Below are 21,880 nucleotides of genomic sequence, written 5' to 3'. Positions count from 1 at the left end.
TATTTTTGTGTCACACCTCAGGTCATCACATAGACTGTGAAGTATGATGGATTGAACCATGTCCCCAACATTCTGTATCCCTGCCTATACTGGCCTGTCACTTTGTAATCATTGTGCATGTTTATACATCATGGATAACTCAGCCATGTTGATACAATTGGATTTATTATGTGGTACCCTCTTTCCCCCTTTTTTTTCATTCTCCAAGTCACGGGTCACCAACCTTTTGGACCTCAGGAACCACCAGACTCATAATTTTAAATCCCATGGACCACTAATATGAATTTTGACTGATGGTGACTTGCTGATGTTGGTGGGAAAGTCAGTCCCATATTCCAGAGCTGCAGTAGTCACAGGAATGGCTACATTTTTTTATTCCTCTACCAGTGGACCAGAAAGAAAGAAATGAAAAGAAAGAAAGAAAGAACTCACTACGAAACACTACAATTTTATTGTTTTTCTGGTTACTTGCTTTAGAAGGGGAAACTGGAAGAATTATTGTCAATTTTACCTCTGAGTCCAATCCTTCACCTTCCAGTAATGAACCTCAGTTAATTCAGCAGTACAGAATGAAATGGCTATGGAGGGCATCCATTTCAAAGTGATTGGAAAAGAGTGAACTTTCCCAGTGCAATGTACAGTAGCTAGCTGGAGTAAAAACATCTGTATTCAACTAAATAAAGCACAGCAGGGATTCATCCAGCATTCCTTGTATGGTTAGAAGACTGTTTTTGAAGTAGAGTAAGAAAAGGTGGAGAGGGGTTGCCTTTGTAGTGGGGTAAGTGTTAAGTTCGAGCAATGAGAGGCTGAACCAGAGCATGAGTGCAACAATACTTTATTAAGCAATAAAGGGCTGACCGTGCTTGCCACGCCTGGAACTGGCTCGCAGCAATCAGCGACTGGTTGGACCCCGCAGCCTGCTTTTATAGCTGGCTGCTGGGGAGAACCAACCAATGAGGAAAGGGGGAAGAACGCCCACTCAAAGTGAGTGGACCTGAGTGAGAACTCCTAGAGTTCTCAGGACATAACACCCCTTCCCCCCAGCTGTGAACATGCATAGTCTTTGAGGTAGGCAGGAGGTTTATGTTGGCACCCGGAACGGCGTAGTTCTGGAACATTGTCTGTCCGTCCGGGGTCTGCCTGGGCAGGCAGAGTCGGCAAAGTGTCTCCAGTGTGCCCCTCAGTTTGGGCCTGCTCTGGGCTCGTAGGGTTGCTCACTGGGGATGTGCTCTCGAAGGCTGGATCGGGCTGGTCAACTGTCTGGGCGCCGCTGTCTGTGTTCGGGCTTTCGGAACCGGTTGTAGGTGTGAACTGATCGCCGGGCGTGATGTGGATGTGAGGCTGAGGATGAAGCCTTCCCTCGTCTAGAGTCTCTGGGTCCCTGCTGGCGATGGTGCTGAGGCGTCTGCACAGTTGGTCTATGTGCCTTCTCCAGACGCAGCCATCCTCCAGTCTGACCCGATACGACCGCGGCCCGGTGATGGCTATGATCTCGCCCGGGATCCACAGGGGGTCTCCAGCGAAGTTCCTCGCGAAAACTGGCTCCTGTAAGATAAAATGTCTAACCCCCGATGAGGAAGCGAGGGGAGAGTCAGGGCAGTATTGTGGGTGTAGTCTGTCCAATACAGTCCTCAGGCGCCTGCCCATCAGGAGCTCAGCTGGGGACTTATTGGTGACTGAACAAGGAGTTGAGTGCTGGCTCATCAGGAACCGCGAGAGTTTGTGGTGCCAGTCATCTTTGTTGAACCTTGCCAGGGCTTCTTTAGTGGTCCTGATGGCCCTTTCAGCCAGCCCATTACTGGCAGGGTGAAATGGGGCTGTGAAAATGTGGTGGATACCCAGGTTGGCAGCGAAGCGGCTGAACTCAGTTGATGCGAACTGTGGGCCATTATCGGAGACGATGGAGTCGGGTAGCCCGTGCGTAACGAACAGGCGTGTCAACACGTTGGTGATTGCTAGTGTGGTGGTCGTGGATAGCTGTGCTACGTCAATCCACTTGGAATAAGCGTCCACGACCACCAGGAACATCTTCCCATGCAGAGGGCCCGCTAGGTCGATGTGGATTCTAGACCAAGGGGCGCTGGCGTTTTCCCATCTAGTAGGGGTGGCAATGGGGGGAGCAGGACGGGATTCCTGGCAAATGTTGCAGGAACTTACCCAATTGACAATGTCCTCGTCTAGACCCGGCCACCACACGTAGCTGCGTGCTAACGCTTTCATTCTCACGATGCCAGGATGTCCCTCGTGCAACGCTTCCAGAACTCGGGTATGCAGTGAGGCCGGGATGACCACTCGAGTGCCCCATAGTAGACAGCCCTGCAGACTTGACAATTCCTGCATGCGAGTCTTAAAAGGTGTGAATTTGTTATCAACATTGCCACCCGGCCACCCCCTCCTCACCCAGTCGAGCACCTGGGCGAGTGTTTGGTCTGTCTTGGTTTTAGCAGCAATGTCCATGGCCGTGATGGGTAGGTCCAACTGGGTGATTTCAAAAATAGCGTGGACAGGAGCAGGGTCTTCATCCGGGGCCGGCAAGGGGCAGCGACTGAGGACGTCAGCGTGGGACAGTGTTTTGCCCGGGCGGTGTACCAGTCTGTAGGAGTAGGCTGCTAGGAAGACCCTGCTCCTGTCCACGCTATTTTCGAAATCACCCAGTTGGACCAGTTGGAGTCCACCTTGTCATCCTCAGGGAGAGGACTTGAGGGGTCTTCTTGTCCCCGGCTAGGAGGCCCAGGAGGGGTTTGTGGTCCGTGACCAGCTCGAAAAAATGGCCGAAAAGGAATTCGTGAAATTTTTTCACGGCTGCAACAGCTGCTAGGGCTTCCTTATCGATCTGGCTATAATTGCGCTCCGTGGCAGAGAGCGTTCTTGAGAAAAAGGCGATGGGAGCTTCGGCGCCATTGGGAAGCCTGTGACTTAGTACCGCCCCGATTCCAAAAGGGGAGGCGTCAGCTGCCAGTACTAAAGGGAGGTTAGGGTCGAATTGAATAAGTACCGCCTCTGACGTGAGTAGTGATTTGACGGCGTTAAAGGCATGGTCTTCCTTGTGCCCCCAGTGCCATGGTGACTTTTTATCCAGTAATCTGTGTAGGGGTTCAGTTACTGATGCTTTATGGGGCAAAAAGGATGCGTAAAAGTTCAACAGCCCCAAGAACGCCTGCAGTTCTGTTTTGGAGGTTGGAGTGGGTGCCTCGTGGATTGCCTTAACCTTGGACTCCAGGGGGTGAATGCCAGAGGCGTCAATTTTATAACCCAGAAAGTCCACCTGTCTAGTGGCAATGGCACATTTTTCCTTTTTCAACTTGAGGCCATGCTGTCTGAACCTCTCTAACACCGCTCGAACTCTCTGGAAGAGTTGGGGTCTGTCCCTGGCCGAGACTAAGATGTCGTCGAAGTAGGGTACTACACCAGGGAGGCCCTGCAAAATCCGCTCCATGAGGGATTGAAAAATACCTGGGGCAACACTTACGCCAAATTGGAGACGCTTGCACCGGAAGGCACCCCTGTGAGTGACAATGGTCTGGAGTTCCGCTGTTTGGTTATCAACAGGGAACTGCTGATATGCTTGAGACATGTCCAATTTAGCAAAAATGCTGCCTGGTTCGAATGTGTGTAATAAGTGCTGGATGACGGGCACCGGATAAGCGCTAACTTGTAGAAATTTATTGATTGTCGTCTTGTAGTCCGAGCAAATTCTCAGGCTACCGTCTTTTTTGAGGGGTGTGACAATGGGCGTCTCCCACTTGGCGAAATCTGTTGGCTCAATGACCCCTTGTTTTAATAGTTTATCCAATTCTGCATCTAGTTTTGGCCGAATAGCGAATGGGACCCTACGCGGTTTTAGCCTGATTGGGACTGCTTGGGGGTCAACGGAGAATGAGATGGGGGTACCATTATAACACCCCAGCTCTTCGCTGAATACGTCTGAGTAATCAGCGAATAAGGAGTCAGTGTCTGAGGTTGAGACAGCATGGACTCCTGTTAGCCCTAGGCCGAGATGGGGAAACCAATCGAGCCCCAATAAGGTGGGTAGATTGCCGTTAACTACCACTAGAGGTAGGTGGCCTTTAAAAGCTTTAAAACTGACAAGGAACTTGCCTCTGCCGATTACAGGAATGGTCTTCCCCTGGTAGTCCTTCAGGCCAAACTGGCATCTCTGGAGCCGGCTAGTGGATAGGCTTGGTTGGAGCCTCTTAAGGGTGTTCCACAAGATAATTGAGAGCGCTGACCCTGTGTCAACCTCCATGCGGCACGGTTTACCTTCTAGGGAAACGGAGAGAGAAATTTTACTAACAGAGTGGCACGTGTGCTTGGCAAGGTGGTGCGTGCGACAGTTCAGTACTTGCCTCTGTGGTCCCGAGTGCGAGGGAGGGTGCCTTTGTGCTGCGCTTTGGGGGGCTTGGCAGACTCTCGCGATGTGTCCCCTTTTATGGCAGTTATTGCAGGTGGCTCCTTTAAACTTGCAGGTGGCCCTCTGATGAGATCCCCCACAGGCTAGGCACAGGGTGATGTGCTTGGGAGGACCGCTGTTTTCTTGTCTGGCTCCTACCTGCGGCCGTCTGTCGTTGGATAGGCGGTGGACTTCGTTTTCATCACCAATGGGTTCCTCTGCTACCACCTCCTCGGAGTGGACTGGAAGTGATGTCAGCTTGGCCCTGGATTTCGGTGGCTGATGTTGTTGCCAACTCGGCTGCCAAGGCTTCCTCGACTGCTTGTGCGAGGTTGAGGTCTTTCTTTGCGAGAAGTTGCCTTTGCAGGTGGAGATCCTTGACCCTGCAGACTAATTGATCGAGGAGCATGTCCTCCAGGTAGGTTCCAAACCCACAATGCAGTGCTGCTGTTCTGAGAGCGGCCATATATTGATTGATGGTCTCCTTGCTCGATTGGTTCCTCATACGGAAGGTGAATCTCCTGGCAATCTGTGAGGGCCTGGGGGAATAGTGGTTAGTGAGAATTTCAAGTAACTCAGACCACGGAACGTTTTTCAACTCACGAGGAGCCACGAGCGCTGCGGCCGTATCGTAGACGGTGGCCCCGCAGTAGATTAGGAAATACGATTTTTTCCGATGCTCCCCCGCATCCGCCAGGCCAACTGCATCGATATAATGATTGAAGCGGTTCTTATACGATTCCCACTTCTCCTCGTCTGGTTTAAACGCCGGGAAGACTGGATTGGAACTCATGGCGCTGGGACCGGTTGAACAACCTGAGGAAAAAATCTCTCTGGGGCAGCAGACAATGTTTTAGGGCCCGTGGTGGGCAAGTGATTTCAGCTCGGGAGAGGCTGTTTTAAATCCTCTCTTTCTCTCTGGGTTAACCACATTAGACTGTTAGCCATTGATGGTGTTTGGATTCGCGCCTGAGTGGGCGTCAGTGACTGGCTACAGTGCTGTGCTGTACCTTTTAGGTTTGAAATTCAAATGACAACCGTTTGAATTTCGCGCCTGATACAGAGCGGCTGCGGCTCGCAGCGCTTCACTTTCTCTGTAGCTGGGCTAACAAGTGGCTACAGACGCTTCTAACTTTCGATTCTGACCGCTCTCTCTGGCTGCGGATCAGCGTTTGCTCTTTTTGTTTGCTCTTTTTGTTGGCTGACCGCTCTCTCTGGCTGTGGATCAGCGTTCCCTTATCGCCGGCCGATCGTTCTCTCTGGGCTGCGGATCGGTGGCTAGTGACTCAGCGGTTGCATGGTGCTTCTGGTCGCCATCCCACCCTCGTCGCCAGTGTTAAGTTCGAGCAATGAGAGGCTGAACCAGAGCATGAGTGCAACAATACTTTATTAAGCAATAAAGGGCTGATCGTGCTTGCCACGCCTGGAACTGGCTCGCAGCAATCAGCGACTGGTTGGACCCCGCAGCCTGCTTTTATAGCTGGCTGCTGGGGAGAACCAACCAATGAGGAAAGGGGGAAGAACGCCCACTCAAAGTGAGTGGACCTGAGTGAGAACTCCTAGAGTTCTCAGGACATAACAGTAAGATAGAATGAGGATGGTGTCAGGTGTTTCTTTCTTCAAGAAAGAGCAAACTACATGTAAGCAGGATGTGCAGATGGGCCCTCAGAGTCAGGAATGAGAAGTACTAACTTTTCAGCAAGTAGTTCATACAAAGCAAGAGAAGTTATCCAATCAAGGGATTTAAACTATTTAGTCTATTACAGAATAAATCTAATTGCATCTGAATTAATTGGGTCATTTTTTATCATAGAATTTGCATGACATGCTTACCCCTCATCAAAGCAGAGCTCCTTGAGACAGAAGCAACTGTAATTTGTTTTGCCTGTTGAATGGCTGCCCCATGTAAAGTGGGAAGGAACACCGGAGAGGGAAGGAACAAAAGGGATAGGAGATACCATGGGCAGATCTGGAAACTCACTTCAATTCATCTATCATTATGAATGATATAGGTGGGAAGTTTTCCTTCACCAACTCGGGTTTTTTTTTTTTACTACACACTTAATTCTAGGTGATTTCTAAGGCACTGTTCTTTTAGGAGAAAGTTTAATTGCCATTTTTTCTTAGAGGAACAGGCCATAATGTTTTCTTTTGAATTCCTGCAGCATTTTGGAGTGGCCAGAATGATACAGAGTCTAAATCAGATTCTGAAAAATCATGCTGATAACTCCAAGCCTTGAAAGAAATCCCTTATTAAGTCAACTGCATGAAGAATCTATATTAGGTAATACATGTTATACAGAGGCAGTACTCGACACATATGATGCTGCTAATTACAAATGTATCCATTTTTTCTTGCCAAAAATGGCTGTACGTATCTCAGCATTATTTATTTCACCATTATTTAATATCTTTTTACAAAATGGAAAAATGTAAGACGAATGTCAACTCACTTAATTCAGGGGTGGGCTGCTGGGGGTTCACAGGGGTTTGCAAGAGCCCCTAGCTAAGATTCTGTGCAATTTGGAGAACCTCCAATTCCTACTCCTGGCTGGCCCCACCCACCTTCTTTCCCAGGAGTCACCACACAACCTGTTTTGGATACAGGTAAGGGCAGGGTGCGTGTGGAAGCCTGGGAAAGGCAAAAAACAGGCCTCCTGAAAGTTTGGAAGTCCAGAAATAGGCCTGTTTCTGGCTTCCAGAGAGCCTCCAATGCCCAGGGAGGCTGTTTTCGCCCTTCCAGAGGTTCAAGGAAAGCTTCCAGAGCCCGTGAAGGGCAAAAATGCCCCCCCCCCGCCATAGTGCAAGAGGCTGGTAGGCCACGCCCATCATGGCCACAGCCACCGTGCCTATCCAGCAATCAGGCAGAGAACCCTTTGCTAAACTGACTTCATTCATTTGTAATCCAATATTCTTCTTAGCGCCATAATATTTTTGATACCTTATACAAGCAAAACATATTTACCCTTTTGTTGTTTCTAAGGTTTGAATGAATACTTGCATGTGTACATATGCTCATTAAGCATGTTGTTGTATTACCATACCCTTTTTTTTAGTTTTTCATTACAGTTGTTAAAACCTTCACTGGTGTTTTCCTATTCTAACCCTGATGTCATCAATACAATCTTCGGAGGCTTCCAGAACTACAAAAAGGGGATTCATCATATACTGTATGTGGCCCATGGGCCCACTCCTGCTCAAGGTTAACTAGCGATATGTATGTATGTATGTATGTATGTATGTATGTATGTATGTATGTATGTATGTATTTGCCTCCTGTATCAATGATACAACAACTTGATCTCAATCAAGGGTTTTTCCTTTTACAACTTTCAATTATTTTAAGTACATGTCATCTTTTGAGGAAGTGAGGAAGAGATTATTTTCCTTGGTTAATAAGAACATGTTTTCCTTTTCCTATGCGTATTTTGCTTTTAATTATTGCCAGAGCAATACAGTCTTCCAGAATTCTAATTGGAGAAAATATATTGCCTGCTTCATTCTTTATAATTCCACAAACTCAGATGATCCAAATACACCAGCAGCAACAAAGCTTGTGGGTACAACTCTCCTATACTAAGACCATACAACTTGACACAGTAACCAGTGGTACCAATAACAAACCACAATTACATCAAAATAACGAAACATGGATTCTCATTTAGTAAGGAGCCCAATTATGTAATGCTACCAATGATCAAGTTGTTTCTAACATCAATAATGCATATGTCACCATTGCCCCTTGTCCACGTGTCAACAAAAAAGGTAGCAGAAATGGGAGAAGAAATATATTCAGAACCCTTGCAAAAATGTGCTCTCCAAAGGAACTATTTATCCATTAGATATTCACTAATATATTGGAGTCTATTTTCCATATATTCACCACAGTGCAAAATAATAGATGAATAATAATAGTGAGGTTGCAATATACAGAGGGCATGTTCCTACTTTACAGTACCCTGTTACAATATATACACATATTCTGTGAGATGCTACATATTGAAATCTAATGCCCGTTAATTCAGGGTTAATAACAGCACAAAGTGATTACTTTGAGGCCAATTATTAACTCATGTCTTCCTTAGGACTATTAGTAATACTGTCAGTGAAAGTAGTCCAATTATCTTAACTTTCCTGATAAGCCAGCATCATCGATGTCACTGAATCAGTGTATAAGGATGACGAAAACATCAATCCCAAACTATTCCCAACAAATCTGCTTTCATGTTTTCCATCTCAGTGCGCAATGGAATGAGGTTGGAATCCTTCTTTATTGAACCTTTCAATGTTCACACCATACTGCATAACTTCATTAATCAACTTGATGTACTTCCTTCAGGAGATATTACTAGCTGATGATGAACAACTGTTTGCATAGTTGAAAACTACTTGGAAGCCAAAGAAAGCATATGCTAATCAGCTCTCTTAATCCTGTGTGCAGCATTGTTTAATTTAGGGTAAGTTCTAAAACCCTGTGTCCTCCCCACTCTTTCCTCTATTCTTAGCAGCTGCTAGATGAATAGTTGTAGTTCAGGGAGTTGGTCTGAAGGATATTCTCCTATGCAGCTGCAGATAAAAGGCAGGGTTTAGCAGCTGAAGGACAAAGAAATTGAATTGTTTTTAAATCCTGGGCTTTTTGCCACAGGAGAACTTTTGCTTAGTCTCAAGGTCTGAAGAATCTTTATTTTTTATTTTATTTTATTTTTTGTTGATCCCGTTGGATTCATTGCTGTATTTATGTGTAAGCATGCAATGCACCCCCTTGCTCTACTGTAAGGTGGCCTAAAGCAGGGGTCGCCAACCTTTTGGACCTCAGGGACCACCAAACTCATAATTTTAGATCCCAGGGACCACTAACTGGTTCTGTGGGTGTGGCCTAATTTGTGGGTGGTCATGTGTCTGCCTGAGCATGGCTTGTATGTAAATATTATAAATATTTATATAAATATTGAATTTTTAATAAAAAAAGAGCAACTTTTACCCAAAATCAGGCAAAGCAGGCAAGCAGATCACAGATTCATTCAGAAATCTATCTGCCACTGGCTAGCTCATTCTGTCACATAAAATTTGCTTGCAAGCAAACTCATAAAATTAATTCACAACACACCATGCATGTAAAGATTGAATTTTTTATTCTTTTTAAAAAGAGCAACTTTTACCCCAAATCAGGCAAAGCAGGCAGATTGAGTTGCTCACAGAATCATTCAGTGATCTATCTGCCATCGGCTAGCTCAGTCTTTCAAATTTGCTTGCCGTGAGTCTGCACTGAATTTGCTTGCAAGCAAACCTTCAGTCCTAAGGGAGGTTCGGCTGTGCTTAGCTAGAAAGCAAGAAATCCAACCATTTCCTGCTTCTAGCTAATCTAGCAGACCAGAACAGATGATGGTCGGAAAAAGGAAAAATAGCAACTTAGCAGACAAGTTTGCTGGGTAAGGAGTGAGTGCGTGAGGAGGGTTCCCATGGGCCATGTGGGATGAGCAGCCTTGTGTTTCTGTGCAGCCTGGATTAATTGCTTTAGGGGGGTGCACTGGGGGGTGAGATTTTTCTGTGGCCCACCAAAATTTTCTCATGGCCCGCCAGTGGGCCGTGGCCCACCAGTTGGCGAATGCTGGTCTAAAGGACTGCTGGTAGAACTCAGGTGCAAGAAATGCAAGGCCTTGAATACAAAGAGCCTTCTAATTGATGATGAAGACAATGAGATATCTCCTTGTTCTCTCGGATGACATTTTCAGCAGTTGTAAGAAGCCTCGGAAGTCCACTCACTCAAAGGCCAGGAAATCACTGACAGAACTACTTTGGTAGCTTCCTAAGAGTGCATAGTCTTTCCAATTCTTGGAATGTCTTAGATACTACACTTGATCTTCGCCAAAAGGCCGAGAAGCACTTCTCGGCCTTTTGGCTAAAATGAAGTGTAGGAATGTCTTAGAAGTTTGAAACATTGGCTGAAAATGCAGGATAGGGTCAGGATATCAAGAATATTCTACAGTAAACATCCAGTCCGTTTATTATCATATGGGCCTTTTTCCAGAGATGAACTTGACCAATGAAATAAGATAATTCGTATAAGTATAGGAATGCCTTCCCAAGGAAATGTCTTTTTAAAAAATAGTTCTTGAATGCTTCTACTTTTGTGTGATTTAATATCAGTATAGCAAATACTTATTAAGATGCAAATCTTATTAACAATTGGCAAAATTATTTTGTCTTATTTGTGTAATTTTATAATTCAAATGGGGAACAGGGACCATGACACATCTTATCTATTATTGGTTAGGAGCTACCCAGAATTTTTTATAAGGAGGGATGGCTATATAAATGGTTTAAATAAATGAATCTGACCCTAGGTAGTGCAACTAAAATAGACCAAGTAGGAAATAACCAGCTAGATGACTTTGGGCCAGTTCATCTCACCTCACAGGATGGTTGTTGTGGGAAGAAGGAGGTGGAAGGGGTATTAGCTTTGTTCACCACCTTGAATTATTTATAAAAAAATAAAAGTGGAATACAAAAAAAAAATAATCTGCTAATGAGGCTATACAATTGCAAATAAGAAATGCAAGGTTACTGGCTTTATAAATTTTCGATATAGAAAATAAGCAGTTACTATCCCTACATAACCTACAGTAACTTCTAGTAATGCTAAGATCTAGTAATAACATTTATTTCCCTTTTAATTAACTCCAAGATTAACATCAGACCAACAATCTAAACAATCAAGAAACTGTCAAAAAAGCAAACAGCCAACTAAAGAATTCTAAGAATACTCCCACCAACAATGACAGGCAAGCTTCTAGAACAGGAGTGTCAAATTCGTGGCATCACATTGCTGTCACATGACATATTGCAACATTTTCCCCTTTCATGGATCTGGAATGGGTGTGACCTCTGCATGACGCATCCAACCGATAGGTTAGCAGTTTGACACCGCTGCTCTAGAATATAAACTGACAGCAAACTGCACTCCTTACTAGCACTGATGATGTTACTCAGTTTGGGTAATGAAATATTATTAAAATATTTCAGCTGTTACATAGAGTGAGCATTTGAATTCATTACAATTAATGTGATCATTAAAGAAGCTACATCTATTTTCTAGGCTCATACCTAAAAAAGTCAAATGGCTTAATGAGTGGCAGATAAGTGTTGTATTTGATTGAAATCCTAAATTATTAGAAAAATATAATTTTGCCCAGTTGCCAAGCACCCAAAATGTGATCATGTGACTAGGGGAAGGTAGTTCAGGAGAGGTCCATTGTCATTTTGAATGGCTGCAAGCCAAAGACAATCTACATCTTAGACATAAAGCCAGTGAGTTTGCGCCAATCACTTTTTCTCAGGCCTGGAAAGCAGGCAATAGAAAACCACTTCTGAAATCTTGCCCAGAAAACTGTAGGAAGTAGTCCAGGCAATTGCTAAGAGTCAAGTCTGACTCAAAGAAACATGCAAAAAAGAGGAAATTAAATAGCATAAATGAATACGGTAATAGATTCCAATCTTTGAAATAAAATGATGCAATCAAACAGATTCATAGAAGTTCCTTTGGATAGTAGTGACAGTATTAAACTTACTGGACAGAAATTCCATCTTGAAAATTTCATTGGTAACGTTCCACTGAGAACAAAGTTCCCAAAGGAAAGCAGGCTACTTTTGGGCATAATGGTATTATCAATTTGATCCAATGGTACATTTATTGATAGATTTTGTTATTGTTATTTAAAGTCACAATCCCTTGCAAGGGTGGTTTAGGACAATTTCACAAGTGGTCCTTTCTGTTATAAATACTTTTCAGTTTTCCATTCTGGAAAATAATGCTATATAGCTGATAAAGCATGTGTACTGAATATAGTAGATCTGGAATTTAGAGTTAGATTTAGAACCACTGTTCTTGAAAATACATACAAAAGAATATAAATAATATTTGTGAACTGAATCAGTATCAAATAATTGCATTCATTAAATTCATTAAATGAAAACTTTATCAAATAGTGCTATTTAGAGACAGAATGCATAGTTTGGAAAAATTCCTTATACCATTTTAATAATTTGTGCTAATAATTTGTGCTAATAAGATGTGCTAAAAGAATAGAAAAGAATAGAAAGAAATATGAAGTATACTTATTTGATTACATTTAAAATATACAGTATTTTTGGTATCTTAATGTACTTTTGCTGATTAGCAAGAATGACAATACTTTGTAACTTGTTTATTGATAAGAGATTAAATATGAGAAAGAATAGACCTTTTGTTGAAATGTCAAACAAAGTGATAAATTACTGAAATTGTGCTTGTCTCGAAGAGAGAAATAATTTCTTTATATCTTTTCTCTTTTTCTCTGCACTTTTTATTTTTTGTATTTTTCTTAGTTTGTATTAGTTTTTATTTTTGTGTTTTTAAACTTTAATGAAAGTTATAAAATAGAGTCCTTATAAGATTAGCCAAGAGTCTTCATTAAAAAGAAATTATATAAGATCACAGAGATATTACATATGAAATATAGTTCATCATCCAAATATGGCAATGGTAAGATTATCCAAATAGTAGAATTTTAAATTTAAACCTTTGGGAATAAATTCTCTGAATAAATTCAGGGTATCTGGTTGGATGGCTTCATTCTGGATATCTTTAAGTAATAAAACAATGCTGTAGTGTTGAGATCCAAATGTAACAAATTATTTGAAATTACATTCAAAGGCTCCAAGTACATTATGGCTTTTATCTCTTCAGTTCAACTTGTGAGGGGGATAGTTTGTGATTCAGTGTTAGATACACATGCATTATGAACAGATTCAACTCCAAGCTCATAGACTTAAAAGTTATAGCACATTATGGGAATATCTCTGTGATTTTTTGGGCCATTGTTTTCATTAGAATATATAATAGGTTTATTCTCAAAAATATGTGTACAGAATTTCAGATTAAGAACTAGTGAACACACTGTGGAGCAATCTTAGATCTGTTGATTGGATGTGACTGAATTTAACAGGTTAAGAAAGCTATGAGGAGAGAAAAAAGCCAGAGATCTTTGTGGGGGAAAAATGCTTTTCGTAGTTCCAAAACCAGAGCTTTGAAACAAGTGAACAGTCTTTATTTCAGTCTTGGCCTTCATGCAAACATTAGGCTAGCTTTGTCTATCAAATTTATTTTTATTGGTTAAAACAGAGTTTGGTTATAATCTACTTTATATTAATGAGGGATATAGCCTATCATCCATATTTCGTAGTGCAATGATGTACATGTTCAAAACTGTTCTCAAATACCATATGCAGTACTTGTAGTAAGGAAAGGGAAGAAAATGAATTCTGAAATGTCAACAGCTGATAATGTAGTAACTAACCATGTTAATTAAATGCATCAAGGCAGATAGCTTTCTGCAAGCCAGTACCCTGAAGACATGTTGGATCAACTTCTATAATCCATATGTCTGAATGTTGGTAATACTGGCATAGAATAATGAGTGTTTGTTCAACAGTCTTCTGGACATCAGATTGAAAAGGCTGCATTGCACCATACCACTGAAATATTAAATTTACCTATTAAATTAAACCATGGACTCTTTTATCATATGTTATTGAATAAGTCAAAGAAACCACATTACTTTGTGAAGCCTACCTATGACTATATTTATATACAATTTTCATTGCAAAATTGTATATGTACTTATGATATATAATAAAAATTGTGCTAACTCTGATAACAGTGCAATGCTTGGATTTTCTATCCAAACTTGACTCTGTATTCGATATGCTGTTTTCCTTCAAAAGGAAAGGACCTCACTTTTTTATTCATAGAGTTGAGAATGATTAATAAATATTGCAACATGGCTGTTCAAGAGCATAAATAAGATGCATCATTCACATTAAGGATAGCATTTTGTGGAAGTTTTATAGATCATTTCACTTCATAAAATGACAATATTAAGGATTTCCATGAACATGTAACAAATTTATACATCCACATAAAATATTCTTAGGAAAAATATCTTTAAATTATTTTCTAAAAAAAAATTTAGAAGTGACTTTGTTTTCAAACATCAAGAAAGAAGGACATGTACTAGACTCTACCAAATCAAAATGGATAAGTAGTAAGACTACTGTATTTTGAACAAGTAGATTGTGGTGGTAAGCCCCCTTCTTTTTATTCACATTTGTTTGGAGACACTGCAGAATCTCTCCCCTATAGGATTTTGTATTGTAGTTTTCTTTCCTACTATATCCTGTAGAAGTTCTTACATTGTTAAACATGATATGTCTTCCAACTAAAGCATCAAATCAACAATATATTTGTTTCCTGTCTCATTCTACACATCTGATCTTCTGCTTCTTTGGTATTATCACTGGAGTCAGGCCAGAAGAGGAATCATAATCTAAAATTACTGTATGTGCTTCAATATCAATCAGTTGGCCAGCATAGTCTTATTTTATTTTGCTTATTTGTTTGTTGGATTTTTGAGCAATCACTTAAAAGGTTCTCTAAGTTCTGAGGGCACCAAATGCACATGTTGTGATTCTTAGTACCAAAACTGCTATCTAGACTCTGTTCCTCGAATTTCAAGAGAAATATTATACAAGTTTCTCTTTTCCATCCCTAAAGTGTGAAATAGAAAGTTAGGAAGAATGTTATCCATAACATGTTTATGTGTGTGCATCTGCAGCTCATGAAATGAACCTAATCAGAAGTTAGCCAATGCAATCTCCAGCAAACAGCTTGGGAAGAGGATATATTCCAATCTCTCAGAAGAATCTTTCAAAATATGGAGTTTGCTATCAATAATATATAGCAAATGGAAACCATTTGGCTTCCCTTTCATTACATAGAGCAACTTGAAAAGTCAGGAGCACTTTCAAATGCGGTCAGCTAAAAAAAAAATTTTAAGAATTTTTTTTTACTAAATTTAAAATAACTGCCCAATTGAATTTGCATTCTCAAATATTTGCTATTCCTAGGCAAGGGAAGGAAGCTTCTAATTTTGTTTTGCATTTTTTAAAAAAGTTCTAATTCTATTTTGTTAAGTATAAAAATACACTGCTTTTATGTTGGTTTTCAAACAGTTATTTTATATGTTCCCATCGTTGTTGTTTTTTAATTCTAAGGAAGAGGGCGACAGGTTTTAGACTAAATGACAGTCAAGATACACAACTTTATTGTTATTACTACCAGTGTGATTCACAACAGTCCCATGTGGCTGTCTATTGGCTATTCAAATGGAAAACAAAAGCCTGTTTATCAGCTGGCTAATTATACTAAAATATGAAGTAAGGTTCCCAAAGGGAAAGCCTCTTCTCTTTTCTGTTTTCCCTTCCAAGCATAAACCTCTTTCCATAGCTGATACTTCAGAGTGTTCATATGTTTATCACTAAGAACCACACCTGACTGTTAACCTTTCCTTTCCAGAAATCTCCCTGTTTGCTATATAACCTCTAGTATAAGGGGAAACACATTGCTTAAGGTTTTCAAACTTGTCTTTTATTTGTCTTTTTCACTTCAGGTAAAAGAAAAAAAACCAAAATAAATATGGTGTTGACTGAATATTTCTGAAATACAATCTGCAGAAAATAGTAGTAGCAGATTGTATCTTTCTGCCATATTGTACCTTAGAGAGCAGTACTAAGCAGATCCAAGCTCAATGAGGCCTACCCATCCTCCTCCATGAAAAGATCAGATTTAAAGGGAATTATCTGAATTCAATAATTTATTAACGGGTGACCAAATAAACAGTATTTCATTATTTAAAATTTTGATTTAATTATCAAGAATAATGGAGATTTTTGTGACATATTTATATATGCTGACCTGGTAAATTGTAACCATTGTCACAAACCCATTGGTATCATTTTTCATGGCTCCACATGTTTAGCACTAACACTGAAAAATATGATTTTATTACAGGAAAGCTTACTTAAAAGTCTACTGTGCCTTTGTAGGAAACTTGTCATAAGCATAGTGTGGGCTTTGTGAGTAAAATTTAGACAGGGGTTTTATCCTTAAAGTCTACATTTTCTAACCTTAGCCATTGGGATGAATGCTTAACACTTCCAATCTCTGCTTATTTTCTCCTGAAAATATGTCGTTCCCCCCCCCCAAAAAAAATAGAAGGTGTTTTAGTTATTTGTAAAAATAATAAAGATGAGATACAAATAAAAAAAGTTTACCTATCCCCCATGCTAAGGTAACATCTGATTCAGCCCTAAATTACAGGGCTCTCTATTACAGCTAACAGGGCAATCTGAAGCAGGGCTATCCATGAGCTCTGTTGTCTTTAGGACATTTCCCAGAATCCTATTTGTGGATATAGAGAATGGGAGTTCCTATAGAATTAATATAAGCATGTCAATATACTGTAGAAAATAATTTCTAGAGTAATTGATTGAACAGCGCTTCCCTACCGCACTTTTCCTGGTTTTCAATTTTCAATTGTCAATTTTAAAGGTTTTAAATAAAGCAAAAGAAATCTTTCTTGCAATTATATTTGTCATCTCCCAAAGAAAGACTCTTCCTAAAAAGCCCTCTCCTCATACTTTAAATAGATCAGTAGCTCTCACACCCATAATTATGAAGTGTTTTGAAAGACTGGTCTTAAAATATATACAGGATTGCGTCCCATCAAACCTTGACCCATACCATTTTGCCTATCAGAATAACAGATCCACAGAGGATGCTATTGTCATGGCTGTCCATGTTGCACTGAAACATCTGGACCACAGTGGGAGCTATGTAAGAATGCTTTTCGTTGATTACAGCTCAGCTTTTAATAACATCATTCCAGATATAGTGATTAAGAAGTTGCTAGAAATGGGCCTCTCCTCTCACATCTGCTGTTGGATAAAGGACTTTCTTACTAACAGACCTGAAACTGTTAGGATTGTCAGCTATTTGTCCTCCACTCTTGCTCTTAGCACTGGCTCTCCACAGGGTTGTGTGCTAAGCCTCCTTTTGTATTCACTCTACACCTACGACTGCACTCCCTCTTGTCCCACTAACTCTATAATAAAATTTGCAAATGACACCACATTGGTGGGACTCATATTAGGAGAAGATGAGACTTCCTATAGGTCAAAGGTTCTCAGACTGGTCTTGTGGTACAAGAGTCATAATCTCACCCAGAACATCAAAAAGATCAAAGAATGGATTATAGACTTCAGAAGATGCAAAGCAGAGCCTCTCCCACTATATATCAATAGAGACTGTGTGGAAAGAGTTCATAGTTTTAAATTTCTAGGAACTCATATTTCTGACAACCTTACTTGGTCAGTCCACACTATGGCCACTGCAAAGAAGGTCCAACAGTGCCTGCACTTTCTGAGGCTGCTGAAAAAGAATGGTCTGGATGAGAAGTTGCTGGTTACTTTTTACCGTTCTACCACCGTGAGCATTTTGACATACTGTGTAACGGTGTGGTATGCTGGATGCTCTGTAGTGGATAAGAAGATGCTCCCGAGATTTATAAACACAGCACAAAAAATCATCAGTTGCTCTCTTTCTACTTTGGAAGAGATTGCGAAGACCAGACTCCTCTCTAGAACACTAAAAATGTCCACAGACCATCCTGGTCATTCATATTTTGAACTGTTACCATCAGGGAGGTGTTATAGGTGTCTTAAAATGAGGACTAATAGATTGAGAAATAGTTTCTTTTCCAAGGCAATAATTGTCTTGAATCAAACAATGCATATGTGATTTAGCTCTATGTATATGTAGACTATCTAACTTATTATAGGTTTTAGATAGGTTTTAGACTAGGTTTTTAATTATTATTTTAATTATTTAATCTTTAAATACTCTGTAGTGTGATTGTGATGTGGTGTTTGGGACACTGTGCTGGAGTAACTTTCTAATTTCATTGTATTTGTAGAATGCAATGACAATAAAGGTATTCTATTCCATTCCATTCTATTCTATTCTATTCTAAAAATAGAGCCAAAAAACTATTTTTTCTATTTTTCCCTCCTTTCATGACCTTTCACGCTCTTTCATTGCTCTCTGTAACATCCAGCAATACCTGTTTGGGTAGTAAAAGATATTTCCATGTTAACCATACCTTGCTCATACTTAAAAGGGATGAAAGTGTGGAGGCATTTTTGCTGCACACCTCTTGGCTGTCTCTGTTCTAGGGGATAGCAGCAATATTGGTCTGGCATGGCTGGCCCAGGAATTCAGGGAGTTGAAGTCCACAGGCCATAAAATTGCTGTAGTAGTTGTTTACCCCTGGTCAATACAAAAAATAGCAGACTATAGTGAGCTTATCCAAAGGCTGATCCACCCTAACTACCCAGCCTATGCCATTTCAAAGAGTATTCAAGTTGCCATTCAAATTTTAGAAAGCATATCAATAAATACATACCAATCTGGAATGCATTTCTCTTTGTCTTTTTTTTTTCAATCATTCTCAGAGAGCCCAAACATCATTTTTATGGGTTTATGGAGATATCAAAATTCCAAGTAATATTTCAGAACTAATGAATATTGGTAGCTATAACTTTTAAAAAAGCAGCCCGATCATATATTCAAACAGCAAAGATATCAAGATTTAGGCAGTCAGGAAAGACATGTTTATACAATGATGTTTTGAAACAGGTTGAACATAAACAGTATATTTAAAACATTTAGTCCATTGCATTTTTTTTCCCTCTGCACAATCCTTTCTGCAGTCTCCCAAGTGGGTATACCTCTTTACATAATAATTGGTGCAAAAATATTAGGAGAAACTTTCTTTTTTAGAGGGGAAAAGTGCTCCTGAAGGAATAAATGTTGCAAATCCACATGATCCACTTTTCAGAATTATTCATTTTGTAAGTAGCGCTTGCTCTTCTCTGAAGCCAAACCCCATTGAGGGTACTCTGAGTTACCACCAGGTAAGCCTCTACCCAAAGGAGGCCTAAATCAATTAGTAGCCCCTTCCTCCGAATAAACTGCCACTCTTAAAGAGCTGAAGTGTTTCTGGACACCCACGTTTCTCCCCCTTTCTGTTTGAATAATTCCATGAAGTGATACCTCTGGAGCAGCCAGAGTATTGTGCTGACAGTCAGCTGTCATTCCAAGCTCTTTGGTCTGACAACCTCAGGCATTCAGGCCGGGATTCATGAGTTTTCCCTTTCTCTTGATATTTAAAAGGAGCTGGGGGTTGGGTGAGTATATCAGAGGCTTCAACTGTGAATAAGACTTTTGTTTTTCTCTTCTGCCGCCTGACTGTGTCAAATGCAGTATGCCTTTCGTGCAGTTTCTCTCTTTAGAGAGCCTCGCCTGGGCCAGCTAGTTAGTATTCAGAAACAAGCCAAAGAGGATAAAATCCTTCTCTCCAGCTTGCTGAGACTGCAAATAAGCATTTAGACTAAAACTGGCCTGGTGGAAAAAAAAAAAAAAAAGCCTTTTGCCATCGTTGACTTGGACCTGCCAATACAGTCTCCCTCCAAATAGCATAAAAGAGAAATATCTCTGCGGTAGGAGGAATAGATGACAGTTAATACACTTGTAGTGTATTTGCTCAAAGAGAGCTTACCGGTATGCTTTACTCTGAACTGTAGGATTTGCCATTTAATCTTGTTTACTTATTGTAATGAGAATCAAATGGGGACGTTAGCAATGGAAATGAAAAATTCATCCTTTCTTCATCTGTAATAGAGTCAGTTCTCAGAAAGACAGAGATCAAAGGAGCCAGCAAATCTGTTCTTATTTCATTTGTTGCAGATATTCTTGCTCAGAATATATCCATCACTTCCCCTTCTCCTAGAGCAGAAAATCAAAGAATTTGGATGGCAGAGTACTCAGAAGCATCTGCAGGGAGAAGTCAAAAAAATCAAGATGGCAGTTATTAAGTATGTCATTAAAGTTATGCCTTTTATTTATATGTATCATAATTTACATAAAAATGGGACGGGGCACTATTGTATCTGTATCATTGTGGCTGCCATCTTAATATTTTTCACCTCTCCTGTGGATGTTTGTTTGTTTGGTTTTGGAATGGGGTTTTGCAGAAAAGAGGACACATATTCTGGAAAAAAGGTGGTTTTACCGGCTACAGGGAGACTTGGATTAACATTAACATTTCTGCTAATCATTTGACTCATTGGATAGCATTAGGTTTCTCACTAGCTCCCTGGCACGTTGGTCCTAATTTGCTATTACTTAGAACAGCTCAAACCAGTATAAACTATAATGTTGAATGAGCATTTATACAATCATTTTCTTACAAGCTGAGGAATTTCAGTACCTTTTTTTTCAATTGTCTTATTTTGTGTTCATTACCAATTTATATAGCATCTTGCTGGGTGAAGCATTTTGGAGACTCTCTATTCTTGCACACTTGTTTGTGCTAATTTGATTGGTGATAATGAAAGTGTTATTCTATTACAGACATGGCAAGTTTATTTTTTCATGAACGTATAAAGTATAGCTATTTTTATAACTTCACTGATCCTTGCAGGAATTTGTAGAAAAGGCCAATGTATTACATCTCCATTTCACTGGAGCAAGAGTGCTGCAGATATAGGAAAATTTAATTATACCAAAAATATATAATATGTCCAGCTTCATTTCCAGTAAGAGTTCAGGAATTAGTCCTTTTTTGGGATTGACCTGATAAAATTTTCTCTTTTCTTCTCCCCAATCTAGTCAAGAACAACTTATTTTTCCTCAGAAGGAAATGTGTGTGTGTGTGTGTGTGTTTCTAGCTAGCTAGCTATCTACACACACACACACACACACACACACACACACATTTTATTGATATAAAAATCTAATTTGGCCAAACCAGAACAGACATGTGGGCCAGGATTTCCTAATAACACTATCATCCTTTGGCCCATTCTGATTATGCTCTACTATACTCAAGGTCTACCTCACACTGTAATTGTAATTGTAATGTAAACTGGTTTTAGTCTAAAATGCAAAAATCCAAACAACCACTAGATGGCAACAAATAATAGATACAGAAAATTATATTTCTTTGTTACTATCTTTGGATCATCAATGTTGTGAAGCCCAGACCTATCTTTCACACAATCCATTGAAGCAGTGCTGTTATATAAAAAGCCTTGTACCAGGTCAGCTCCAATTGAATTTTGTCTAAATCAACGCAAATTTTATGGACATAAAATAAAAACCAACCTAGTGTAGGGTTATGCTAATATATATATTCATCTTCATATCAGTTTTCATATCTAATTATCTGCTTACTTCCTAATGAAATGGCATACTCACTTTTTCCCTAGTTCTGCTGGCAGCATCCACATTTCTTTTTCTACATATCCTTTATAAATATGGAAAAATGTGTATGTGTGTGTGTATGTATTTTGTGTTAACTTTTCATGTAAAAAGAACACAACATTTCTTTCAAGAATCTATTAGGAGTTGATAAGACAAAAGCACTTGATTGCAAACCAGCTGGGTGTAGTTGAGGATACTATTTTGAAATGTATAATTTTTTCTTAAAATTGCACATAATCTAATTGTATCTCCACTGCCTGCATTGCTCTCCTTCTGTGATTACTATAATA

At 40.2% G+C, this 21,880-nt stretch overlaps 1 long non-coding RNA gene across 1 annotated transcript in view; it reads right to left on the bottom strand.

The window, feature by feature from the left end:
* The window catches only part of LOC148127365 (uncharacterized), a 47,076-nt gene extending 27,549 nt beyond the window's left edge, over positions 1–19,527 (bottom strand). Inside the window, exons 1-2 of the long non-coding RNA XR_015741509.1 lie at positions 19,380–19,527; positions 18,478–18,593 (exon numbers count right to left, since the gene is read on the bottom strand). This is a non-coding gene — a long non-coding RNA (uncharacterized LOC148127365). The remainder of the gene's footprint in view (positions 1–18,477; positions 18,594–19,379) is intronic.
* Positions 19,528–21,880: the final 2,353 nt, after the last annotated feature.

Source organism: Pseudonaja textilis, chromosome 2, assembly GCF_049901715.1.
Source record: "Pseudonaja textilis isolate UNSWEBS1 chromosome 2, rPseTex1.2, whole genome shotgun sequence".
Classification (NCBI taxonomy): domain Eukaryota; kingdom Metazoa; phylum Chordata; class Lepidosauria; order Squamata; family Elapidae; genus Pseudonaja; species Pseudonaja textilis.
The sequence above is the reverse complement of the archived record's forward strand: the minus strand, read 5'-3'. Positions and strand labels throughout refer to the sequence as shown.